General features: G+C 45.4%; 1 long non-coding RNA gene across 1 annotated transcript; it reads right to left on the bottom strand.

Moving 5' to 3' along the window:
- Positions 1-3: 3 nt before the first annotated feature.
- Positions 4-11,996, bottom strand: LOC306813814. The gene is made up of 4 exons (XR_013777037.1): positions 11,911-11,996; positions 2,017-2,122; positions 886-1,820; positions 4-814 (listed from the first exon to the last, which is right to left on the bottom strand). It is a non-coding gene; the product is annotated as an uncharacterized lncRNA (long non-coding RNA).
- Positions 11,997-12,154: the final 158 nt, after the last annotated feature.

Genomic DNA, 12,154 nt, shown 5'->3' with positions numbered 1-12,154 from the left:
GGAGGGGGCACCATGTGTGGAGAGAGGAACATCGAGGGGTGGGGGTCAGCATGGGGCTGGGGGCACCACAGGGATGGGAATGGGGACACCATAAAGGCTGGGGACAGAGATGTGTAGGGGCTGGGGGCACAGTGGGCATGGAGATGGTGGCACCAAGGTGCTGGCAGTGGGTGCTGGGGGGCATTGAGAGGCTGGGGTCACACACAGCAGGGATGGAGCCAGGGACAGCATGGAGCTGGGGTATCACAAGGTCAGGATCACCATGGAAGGGTGGATGCCAGCTCAAGAGTACCAGGACTCTGGTGGCTTGAGAACCAGGTGATTTATTCACCAGCCCTTCCCTACCCAGTGGCTCTCAGCTTCTGCTGCACTGGGGGGGCTCCAGCCACATCCCAGCACCTGGACCCGGTTTTTTGCTGCCACATGACACTATCCTGCTGTCTCTGGGCCCTGCCCTCACTTTCACTGCTCTTGGCCTGCTGCTGGTAGTTGAAGTGTTGCTGGAAGAGAGGAGTGCAGTGTTGGCATCCAGCATCCCCAGTGCTGGGGGGACACAGGGGACATTGCCACCCTTGCAGCCAGACCTCACCTGCAGAGCAATCTCTTCTTGTTGGCCACCTCACTGCTGCCCACATTGCTCTCCTCACTCTATTCCTCCTCCTTCAGCTGGGCTCACAGCTGGGCAGCTGTTCTGGAGGGGAGTCTCCAGCCCTTTATCATGTCCTTGATGTGCTGCAGCAGCTGCTGCCCTCGCTCCTGGCCCTGCAGTGCCCACACTGCACCCAGCTCCAGTGTCTCCTTATCACTGGAGTCCCTGCAGGGGCAGAGAGGGGTGAGCTGCAGCCCCCCACACCTGCTGCAGCCCCCCAGCACCCCTCTGCTCACTTCTCCTCATCCCCAGTGTCCGGGTAGCTCAGGGGGGCCGTGCAGACGGAGCAGATGTTGTTCAGGTTTCTGTAGCAGTCAATGCAATAAAACCCTGTGGGAAATGGGGCGGTCAGGGAGGATGTGGAATTTTCTGGGGAGGGGGTCCCCAAGCTGTGGGGGCTCCTACCTTTGCAGCCAGATGTGATGCAGGCACTGAAATCCAGCAGCTAGATGCCCAAGAAGTGAGTGAGGCGGGTGAGGGCAGGAGACTTGTGGGCATGGGGTGATGCCCTGTGGGTCAATCCCATCCTGGGGGTCCTTCACACAGACCCTCAGGGATACCTGATCTCTTCTATCCCACCAGGACTAACTTAACTACATTCACAAATCTGCTGCCATAAACAGTTTTTTTTCAGATGTTCATCCCTTAAATCTTGGCATCTTGTCTGCTCCACAGTCTGCAGCCAGTCATACTGAAAAGGTCTTTGCTCTTCAGTAGGGGGCAAAATGGCTTCATTTTAAGTTGATGTCACACACACAACTACTTCTCTCCCTGGTCCATTAGCTTGGTACTTTGCCAGTCAGCTTGGAGAGATGCAGTGATGTACCTTTGGATTCTGAACAGCCAGCAGTGCCATATGGGACTAGCACAGTTAGTGATCATCCCACAGTGACCTTCTGGGCCTCCCCCATCATTAAGGTGGTGGCTGCAATGGCCCAAAAGCATGCTGACCATCCAGTTGCTGGTCCAGTTGGAGAAGAATGCCACTGGCTTTTGCCAGCTTCCAAGCAGCTGTGTCATCCCCACAGAGGCTACTTGTTGCCTTTTGTGCACATGTCATGAGAAGGGTTTAGTTGTATCTGGAAGGCCTAAATACAGTGGTTCCATGAGCATCCTTTATGGTGTTAAAACTGGTTCAACCAAATCAGCAATTCCAGCAATTCTTCAGGGCCTTTGATTGCCAAATAAAGGGGGTTGTCTATTAGTCCAAAATTTTGAACTTGTATGGAGCAAAATCCTGCCACTAACAAAACTCCTGTTAGTTATCTTTTAGTCCTAGGAGCTGCAATTTGGAATATCACTTCTCTTTTCCTTCTCCCAGAGCTCATTGTCCTTTTGATACCTTTAAGTTAAGGTATTGGTCTTACCTTTTTTTCCTGGAAATTCCAGCAAGTCCCAAAAATTCTGCAGGCTTATGGTCACTTTCAAGAAGGTTTGTTCCTTGTCAGCTCCAATTAGGATGTCATCTACACACTGTAAAAGAAGAACACTGTTACCTTTTTTCCATTGTTCTACTTTTTTTTCCCAAAACCACCAAATAAAGTGGGCTTATTTTTGAATCCTTGAGGGAGCACTGTGCAACTGCATCTTTCTCTCAGTCACAGAATTCTCTCATTCATAGGCAAAGATGGTTTGGCTCTGCTCATCTATTGAGATACAAGAGAAAGTATCATTTAAAGCCAAAATAGAAAAATAAGAATTTTTTTCAGCACTGAGGTTAACAAGCCACAAGGATTTGGTACAGCTGGGTGTATATCTGTGCATATTGATTGATTGCTCTAACTTGTACTAATCTGTACTCTTGAGAACAAGGATTCTTTACCTGGAGAAAGGCACCTAAAAGTCAGATTGACATTATCTGAGTATCCCAAATTGAAAGAATGTGTATGTCAGTGACTCCAGACCTTTTTGTCTTTCTGTCTTTATAGGATATTTATTCATTCTTAATGGTTTAACTTCTGATTCTGAGCTTTTTCTCTTAACTGGAGACATATTCTTTGTTTTACCTCCTTTTCCTGTGGCCCATGCAGATCATTGCATTTGAAATGGCATCCAGAATATTTTCTCCAATATCCTCCAGTGGTTTACACATTAACAGGCAGATCTGAGCTTTCCAACCTATCTCAGGTAGAATGTGAAGCTGCATGGTATTCTCAGAAAAGGTTTAAGGTTTTGTGCTCTTAAGCTAGAAAATATATCTCCTCCCAGAAAGGGAAGGGGGCATCATGGCATATACAGAATGGATGAGTTGTTTTAGGGTCACCAACTATATGTGCCATGGGTGGTAGGAGTGGCTACAAAGCTCATTTTCCTGCTGCCACAAAAATCTGTGCTGGAACTTTCCTTAGCAGGCCTTTGCAGCAAGTTATTTCTGAAAGTGTGGCTCCACTATAAATGCAAAAATCTAGTGTTTCATTCCCCAGCTTTACTGCAACCAGAGTATCAACTGGGCATGCCCTGATATTTTCCCCTGGTCCCCTTCCCTCACTGTTAAAATTCTCCATCATAACATCTAACTCTTGTAACTGACCCCTGCTGTCAACAAATAACACATCCAGGCCATGAAACCAAACCTCCAGACCATTCCTCTTCTTTCTTTTTCTCTAACATCATTATTTTTTCTTCTATGGTAAAAGTTTGTCCCTTAAGTTGTTACACAGCTCCCATCCCATTGATTGATTAGGATCCACTGCTCAATGTTTCCTTGTGACTTACATAGAGATTGATCCCACTGATCAGTTACACTGATAAACCTACCCTTTGTAAAAGCAATATGGAAAAGAGCAAGAGTGCACTTGCCAATCTAAGAATTCCATTCACTCATCCACCCTTGCTTGAATATCTCTGGAGCATTTTGGATTTGCTCACTGCCACAATGCTGATGAAGATCTGGAGCAGTCCCTGCCTGGTGCCTGCTGGAGTCCAGTCTGTTCTGATTCTCCATTGCCAGGGGAAGCAAGATGATCTAGGCAAGGCCTTATGGCCACTTCATCTGAGTCACCACAATGTCCCCAAAGTGGGTTCTTTCCCATAGTGTGCCAGGAGCTGATCACACCCAGGGTTGGGACATTTGTTTCTTCTATGTCTGTGTGGAGATGGGTGCTGGGTAGTGACTCCCCAGGTGCCTGTCAGCTGCTTTGATAATTCAAAGAGCAATAGATTCACATTTCCCATAACCACCACCATCTAAAGCTATGGATAAGCTATGGATAAGCTGTGGATCATCTGTAGTCATGGGCTGCAACTTCCTTTGTCTCTTCTTAGAGATCCAGCACATGAGTGTTTACTGCACGTGCCCTCTGGGGAAGGGCATCAAAGCCTTGCAAGCTGGTGGGGAGACAGAGATGGCTGCTAGCTGCCCTTGGAGCTTTGGACCATGAAGTTAGAGCATTGCAGAGCAATGTGAGAGATGGAAAAGGAAGTCAGGACTTTACAAGATGCAAAGGCAATCACACAAGATCTAATTATATTCCATTGTGCTGTGAGCAGCAATGCAGAATGACTGCAGGACAGCAATGCATGGTGGCACATATTGCTCACAAACAAAGGTACAGATAGGGGCCAAACCAGATTTTGATTTCCCAGTCATATTCACAGGATCCTGAGGAATGGGATGGAACTATTTTGAATGAGTTCTCAGACTCCAAGGCTGAGCTTTAGCCAGATTTAGCACAAAGGGAAGTGGTAGAAGCACAACAATACAAATGGAAGGGCAGAGGGATCTGTTAGATGGAGAGGTGCACTTATATTCCAAAATGGAATTTTTGGAGATCTATCAACTGAAGAGAAGACAAACTGATAGGGATTTTGTGAGCTTGCAATAGTGGGACTGTGTCTGTCCACTTATTAATTGGTGAAAAAAATCTATTAAGCCCTATAGGCAAGTAAGGGATGTGCTCAGTGACAAAGTATCAGGGGTCCTGTTTGGCAGGATATTGCCACCCCTGTGCTGTGTCAAGAGTTGTGTGCAGCAGTTCTAACAGCATATGCAGACACAGATGAATTAGTGCCATCCCTCAGAAGTTGGTGTTCAAGGCAGGTTTTAGTTTCCTGCAGCAGGTGGGGATGGCTCACGCTCTAATTACAGGATCTACTCTGCATGGGGCAGCAGTAACTAAAAGTTATCTAAAATATCTAAAATATCTAATATCTAAAAGTATCAAAATACACCTTTTGAGAGGGGCACCTGTTTCATTGAAGACCTTGATTACACCAGCCATCATAGAGCTACTAGGAATACAGGAGTTCTAGCAAATACCTTGGGGGAAATTTGGGTGCCAATTTCAGAACCAGCTGTGCAGGTGGTGAATGAAAATCATCTGGCAAAACTGAAGACTCACCTCGTGTGTGACAAGGAAACAAATGTGGAATGATCTTGTGAAAATCAGTGTCACATGATCAGAAATAAATAGATATAAACAGTAAAAATTTTTCATCATTGACAAAGTCAATTCTTTTCTTTCAACCCTCCTGTCACCTCACATCAAGACACATCTGACAAATGCTGTAACAGTAGAAATGGATCAGAAAGAAAGTTTGGTAATGGACAAAGAAACAAGAAGAAGCCTCTGATACCTGCAAAAATGTTTTGATTGAGGAAGCCAAATTGCACACTCCTAGGCAAGGAAATCCTTTTGAATTGAAAGTAACAATTCTAGGTGATAAAGTCTTACAGGGATTGTGGCAGACAACTGGGCTGAAAAGACAGAAAAAATCTCTAGGATTTTGGTCCAAGGCATTACAAAGCTCTGCTATATGTTATAACCCAATGGAAAAATCAATTAAAGCTGTAATTTGGGCATAGCAAGAAACAGAAAGAATTACAAGCCAGAATACTGTAACTGTACCTTCAGTATAAAACATGGTGAGGACTGAAATTCTTCCAGATGGTGTCTCTTCCAAAATGTTAGAATAAGTGGAATTGTTTACACCAATGGATTCTGTGCTGGGACTGCAACCTATTAACCTAGAAATGACCATTTATGTAACAACCCCTGACAATGCAGTATGGTTCTGTGCTCTGCATTCTCCCTTCTACATCCTCTGTTAGCATCATATTCTCAAGTTCTTGTATTTTAAGTATATTTGATGATTTTCTGTGCCTTATTTAGGGGGCATAATACTGGAACTCTGTGATTGGTGTCACAAATCAAACATGAAATTGAAGTCCAGTCTGTAAAAAGCAATTCACAGCCCTTCAATCTCTGTTGGCAATTATCCCATATCAAGGTCCTGAGCCTGGAACAACATTAGCTGGAAGAACTGGGACAAAACTCTATGTATTACTGGACAGAGATGACACCCCTGTTTTCCTCCCTTATCACAAGCTGCTTCCTTGTGCTTTGTAGGCCACACAGCAAACACATACCTTGAATACATTTCTGCAAGTACAGTATGCAAAAACGTGTGTGCAGGTTTTTACTGTAACTAACCTATTATTATTCTTTCAGAACAGTGACTGTGGAGCAGCTAGCATGTGCCTTAGGGAAGGTTTAACCTGGACATCCAGGGCAGCTTGCCTTAAATCTGAGAGTAACTGAGTAATTTTATAACACTGATTACTGATGAACCACCTCCTGCTTTGTCACAGGCAGGATGGGAACTTCAGACAGAATTTATTAGAGAAACCTTCACCTTGTGTCATGAGGTGCAGAAATGATGTCCTGGCTTTCTAAACTTCTCACAGAGGAGTCTGGGTGTGGTTAAAACCAATCCCAGGCCCAGATATCTAAAGGATCATACAGGTATAACCCTACCTTTATACAACTTTATCTTTTGGGATTAAGGATGGCTAAACAAATATATTTATCAAATAAAATAAATGATTTCTTTAATTCTGTTACAATAGTGATAATGCTTAGACAAAAATACCTTAATCAGAATTATCTAGTACACAGGATGGGTAGCTGTAACTTCTAGCATAATGCTCTATTTTTGAAACAATATTGAAGGAATTTCATTATAGCTAGAAAAAACTCAACTGATGTTCCTTGCCTCTATCAGCAGCTGTGGGCAAATCTCTTTTGCTGAGCCTCGAGGTGTAACCTTGAGGGGCATTCCCACTCATGGGAAAGACCTTCACACACACCTTAGTGGGTGTGTTGGAAGTTCCCCACTGTGAAAATGTGGGACTGGCCTTTTATGATATGTGACTGTCAGTCACAGTCATTTTTAGATCATTCATTGCTAGGCTTACTCAGCAAAATATGCTTTGCTGCTGAAAAAGGTGTGATCAGCTCTTTGGTTTCTTCTGCTTGACAATTCTGCCTCTAACTTCCACACCAGGGCCTGCACATCCCTGCTGGACTCAGGCAGGGAGCACCTGCTGTGAATATTCTTGTGTATTCTGTGCTTTCCTTCTTGGCTGCATCAACCACCAGGTTCTCTGGATCCCAGAGTTTAAAGGAATTGTTTTCACATAGGGCTGATGTATCAGCACAGGTAGCTGGGGCAGACTTTCCCCCTTACAACTTGAATTTGGCAGGCAGCTGAGTGAGTGGCAGCCACAGTGCTCTGCAGGTTCCTTATTCACCTTCTACAACATCACAGGTTTTCATTCTCCCAGAGGGTGAAATGTCCATCTACTGACACAGAACAGTGAGCCAGCACAGGAGCATGGAGTGCACTGCTTCTGACACAACACACCACTGCCATGCACTTTCCTTCTCAGATCTATGTTCTATCACATTCTGTCACTACTGTAGCCCAATTCTAAACCAAAAGGTTCTCAGCTGCATCTCACACAGATAAATGTGTGCCAGGAAAAGAAGCTTTCTTGGATCTTGCCCCTTATGTGTGGAAATTTGTATTCACCCCAGAAGAGGCAACAAATTATGGTGACTTTTAACATCCTGAGGGAATTAAACTTTGTCAAAAAGTAACATGTCAGATCTGAAGGGGAAGAAGGAGGTGAAAGGCTGGGAAAAATCATCCTCTCCCATTCTCCCAGTAGACTGCGTGTAATAATTAATAAACCCCCAGAAGTAGAATCCCAGACCTGGACAGGCAAACACATCCAAAATGATCTTCGTTACCACTGATGCTGACTTTTCATAAACTGATATCACAAAATGCATCCACAAATCTTGATTTCTCTCTCTCCCTGATCTGGAAAAGGACATCCATCCTGGTGGGCAAATGGCTCCACATGTGGGGGCACAAAGGTGCCACACCCACATGACCAAAACCAGAAGCAGTGACCAGGGAGTTCTGTACCCAATACACAAATGTTTTGGACAATATTATTATTTGGTCACTTTCTCTTTCAAGCCCCTTTAGTTGTGTGCCAAATTTGTCTTAGTTTAAGACTATTTACGGGGTGGAGCCTGGGAAACAAGCTCTCCTTCAATTTTAAGCACACTCCTTTCAACAGAAGGAGAGACAAATGTGAGAAGATAAAAGTGAAAAAAATAGCAGCTTACTGAAAAATAAAACATCAGTTAATAAGGAAACAGCAGAAACCAAAATTACAAAGGCTCTAAAGTAAAGACTGAAGCAGTCCCCCAGAAACAAGGAAAACAAAAAGTCAGAGTGCAAGGCAAGCAAGGCATCCTGGTTTGAAGGACAGGTATCTGCCAATAAAGGCAGAAGCTTCTCTTTGAAATGGAGAATGTAAACCCTCCTTCCTCCAAATTATTATAATTTTGAAATTAAGGGGCTCTCAGGCAAAGATAGGGGAATTAGGAATAACAGTTCTTTACTAGGAAAATTAAAATAGAAATACAGCATTACAAAGAATAGTCCTAACACTGCCAGAGTCAGAATCCAAGCTGACACCCATCAGTCAGTCAGGGTGTTGGCAGCAGTGCCATTCAATGGTGGCTGCATCCTCCTGCAGTGGCAGATGTGGTTCAGCTGGAGCAGTGCTCCTGGAGAAGGTGAAGTTTCCTCTGAAGGTCCAGGGATGATGTGGAAAGGTCTGGTTTTCCTCTGGAATCCAGTGGAAAGAAGGTCCCTTGGTGTCCAAAATCTCAGTTTTGATCAGGGTAGGAAAGGCTTGGCTCCTCCCCTGGGTGCAGCATCTCCCAGTGGGATGATGGAATTTTATCAGTCATGCACTGGGACTCAATGGCCATGAACAGGAGATATCTCCTGGAGGGAGGATGGGCTGTGGGAAGATAAAGATGATTGCCCAGCTGGTTTAAAGCTGGCCCACTAGCAGATAATATGTGCCAGGAGATAAAGATCACTGCCCCACTCAGCTTCAACAGATGGTGACAGAATACACATTTCTGGCCACATCAACCCAAAACACAAGGGGTTGGGTTTACAAGGCAATGCAAGCAAGAAGTTTGTCCAAGGATTGCTTCCAGACAAAAGCTGCCAGGACAGACTGGTGTGCCTGGCACTGATCTCTTCTGGGCCTCCTCCCCTCTGCCCCTGAAACACTGGGGCTATGGAAAAGTGTTGCATCTGGTGTTGCTTGGGGGGATAGCAAGTAAAAGAGCAGGAAGGGCCTTTGCAGGGGTTTCACAGAGATGTTTATTTCAGCCATTTATTTCAGTGCATCATCCAGGGTTCAGGGAACAAAGGCAAAGGGGCTCATGAGGGACCAGGTTTAAGTACATGGGATGAGCAGGGTGAGATGCCATAGCAGGGAATCTCATCCTCCCACAAGGGCTTATCTATTGCTTGTTAACCAGCCAGATAACTCAAACAGGACAAACTGTCATGTGGGGAGTTATTCTGGCACCATGGGTTTAACATTGGTCAGGCATCTCCCAACTGCCAATAAACATCTAACTGTTGAAGTGAGATCTGGCAATGTAAGTCAGATTTTTAACTGACAGACACCTCAATTTACAAACTCTAAAAGTCACAACAAACTTCCACAAGGCAGAAATCCTTTTTTTCCATGGAAATGTGTAGAGTTTCTCTTGTGAGTAGGGACACCTGCTTCACAGTTACTCCCCAGGGGTTAAGTGAAGGAATCTGTGTACATTTTTGTCATTTTGGTGGTAAGTTACATTTGCCTCCTAATCAATACTATTTCTTTTGCTAGTTTAAATATCATTACCTTGATACAGTGCACTGTTTTATGTTATGCTATAATCTACTAGTAGGTCTTTAGTTTTCTATTGTGTAGTCATTCTGATTAGGATATTTAATCTGTTGTCTCTTGTCTGTTTAACAAATAACTAATTTTTATAAATAGATCTGATTTGCTATCATTAGAAGTTGCAGTCTGGAGTGATCCCTTAAATTTAAACTGTTACCAAAACCTGAGGCTAAGGCAGGGCTTGTCTGAAGCTTCCACTCATCACAGGAAAACTTTCTATGGTGTCATTATCATTCAGGAGCCCACAGCCAAAATTGGATTCCACCTCCAAAATTCTATACATCTATATCTATATATATCTATATATCCAAGGATTGCTCCCAGACAAAATCCAGATTCATTCTCTGTGAGGTAACCACTCCTGAAATTTTGATTCCACCTCCAAAATTCATTATGTCCAAGAATTACTGCCAGACAAGAGGAGTAAGGACAGAAAGATCTTCCTGCAGAGCCAATGGTGCAGTTTTCAGTGCCTGGCTTCCCCCACTGGGCATTCCTTCCTCCCCCAAGTGCACAAGAGATGAAATCCAGCAGAGCCAACACCAGCTGAGTCCAACCAAGCCAAGGGAGAGCCCAGCTGATGCAAAAAGGGCAGAGGGAAGAGGCAGTGAAGTGCCAAGGCTGATCCATCCAGACAGTGCTGCTGGCACTGAAGGGAGCAGGGGAGCTGAGACTGCAGCTCTGCAGCTCCCCAGGCAATGCCAGCACGCCCCCATCTGCCAGAATTGCTCCAAAAACCCCTGACAGCCCGGGGTTTTTCAGTTCCAGGAGGGAAGAGTTGAGCCAAGAGAACCTCACCAACATCTTGTCTTTGTCCTCCTGGGTCACATCAGCTGCTAAGGGAAGCAGCAGCCATTTTATCTTTGTTACAAGGGGGTTACTTAACACCTTGTTTTTTGCTGTTTAAAACATCTTCCTTCATTTTATTTTTATTTCCTTTATTTCTTTCTGTACTATATGTCACATTCCATTGCTTTGTGATTTTATTTTTCAATAAATCGTTATTTTTAAGTCACCATCTCTGATTTATTGTCCCTCCCTTGATGGCAGGAGGGGAAGGACAGTGGCTTATTTGGAGTTTAGCTCCTTGTTGGTTGTTGAAACCAACACAGGCACCTTTTGGGGTGGAAATCCTCCTCACACCTGCTCTCCTGCTGCACCACTGCCCACCCTCCACTCTGACATGTCCCAATAGACATGATGTCACCCCAAACTCCCAAAGAGGCACAAAACAAGGGAAAGAGCTCTGACCAGCAGATCATTTTTTCAAGCAATGCCATTCAAAATGGACAAACTCCCCCTCTGCAAAAGAAGGGGAGGAATCATCCCCCCAACAGCTCGAGTCATTGCACTGCTGCTGCACACCACACCTGCTTGGTCAATAAAACTGGAACTGAAGTGTAAAACTTTAAAGAGCAAAATGAAGAAAAATCTCAATAATGCACTTTATCCTGAAGGGGTGTGTGTGGATACACACATCCAGTAAAATGACACAAATCTTTGATTGTCCTTTTACATTAACTGAACTTCCACAGCTGTAAACTGCTACCAATAAATTTTCCATCCATAAAATACAATTTTATCCTGACTAGGGATTTTTGTCTTACAGAGTTAGGAGGGATATGTGGCCAGCAGCACAAGCAGCACTTCTCAGGGGATGGTGCCACTCACCACAACCTGTGCACCCTCCTGTGCCAGAGGTGATGGTGGCAGAGGTGAAGTTGAAGTAGCCAGCTTTGAGAGGTCGCAGAACCACAGTGTGGGACACGTTGCTGGCTCTGGAAGTCAGATGTTAAGGAAAATGGATGAATTTCAGCACAGAAAAAAAAGGGAGGAGATGGGAAAGAGCAGCCTGGAGCCAGGTGCAAAAGTCAGTGCTGCTGACAAATCTGAGTGCTCGTGGTCACACACAGCCAGACCCACCTGAGGCTGATCCAGCTGCTCCTCGGGTGTGTGTGAGCAGCAATATTTATATACAGGAGGGTACTGAGGCCCTTCTCCCACAGAAGCACCTGCCTGAGAGACACGGGCACGGGGGAGCTCTTGGGGCCGCCTGCAATGCTGGAAACACCAAGAGATTTGTTATGTTCCTGGCTTTACACAGCGAGGTGGGGACACGTCCTGTTCCGCGGGAAGCAGAAAGCCGCAGCCTGTCTGTGGGGAATGAGTCAAACAGCAAGGGACACTCTGGGGTTCTGTGCACCTGATCCTGGGGAAATTCAGCCCTGCTCCTTCTCCTTCACTGCTCCCTCACCGCTTTTCACATCCACCACGGATCGGGGCAGGCGTGCCGATGCACACGCGCTTCTCGACTCCAGAGCGTTACCAGAGCCCCGGCACAGCACGGCCCGCGGAGCGCCCGGGCTCTGCCGCCAGCGGGCGATGCGGCAGCGCAGGAAACGCGCCCTGCGCAGGCGCGGAGTCCCTGTGTGTGTGCGGCTCTGGAC

The sequence above is a fragment of the Erithacus rubecula genome, assembly GCF_903797595.1.
Source record: "Erithacus rubecula genome assembly, chromosome: 33".
Classification (NCBI taxonomy): Eukaryota; Metazoa; Chordata; class Aves; order Passeriformes; family Muscicapidae; genus Erithacus; species Erithacus rubecula.
The sequence above is the reverse complement of the archived record's forward strand: the minus strand, read 5'-3'. Positions and strand labels throughout refer to the sequence as shown.